Raw genomic sequence first — 948 nt, forward strand, 5'->3', positions numbered from 1 at the left:
TCCATCTAAATCCATATGCTTTTATCTGTTTAATTTATCCAAATCCAAAGCACTGAGCAGCAGCTTGAGCTGTGATTGGCCAGCTGTTATCTGGTGGTTCCACGCCCTTATGTCAGAGCTAATTAATGTTATTAAATACACCTGTGCTTTTGCTCCTTTGACATGTCAAAATCGGTGCAGTGAAAACCGTCCATGATAAACAAACAACATTGCTTTGGCAACCACAGATGGCTCTCTTCAATTATTTGATTATTGGAAATCCATTGAAATTAACAGATAGCCATATTGATTTATTCTGTAGCCTATCTATATTAAAAGATACAACATAGCCTACATTTGAGATGCGTTAACAGTAGCATATGAAAGTTCATCAGCATCACTAAAACTCGGAGGGACAATGCAGAACATTCACAGGTGTAAATAATTAAATTAGTTATGACCAAATTACATTCATCTGCTTCAGGTAGGCTATTGCACAAAAGTAGAATAAAGAAATCCAGGATAACTGAGCAAGCGCGGCTTGACCTAGTCTGGTCGGCGCATCTTGGCTATTTGGTTGCACTAACGCCAAGCCAGGCTGAGGAGCAGCGGCTTGGTCAAGCCAGGCAAGGGGTGGATCGGACTACACGCAGGCGTAGCTCACAGTCGGCCATATGAGGACGGGCAACTTGCTCTGACTCTGGCTGCAGTTACAGTGCAGTAGATAGGTGATCCAGTCATCTGCACTAAAAAAACGATTCATAACTCTGTGAAAAATAAATCAGTATGTAGCTATTACTTTAACTATTTGCATAATGTCACTATAATGTTACTTTTACAAAAAAAATACATTATTAAAATTATCCGTGATTCTAAATATGCTGCATCATAACTGCATAGACGTTCATAAAAATCAAACCGTTTTGAAATCGGACAAAAACTGAGCAAGTTATGGTCATTATAGCAGAA

The sequence above is a fragment of the Trachurus japonicus genome, chromosome 9 (assembly GCF_045865225.1).
Source record: "Trachurus japonicus isolate A0001 chromosome 9, Traja_1.0".
NCBI lineage: Eukaryota > Metazoa > Chordata > Actinopteri > Carangiformes > Carangidae > Trachurus > Trachurus japonicus.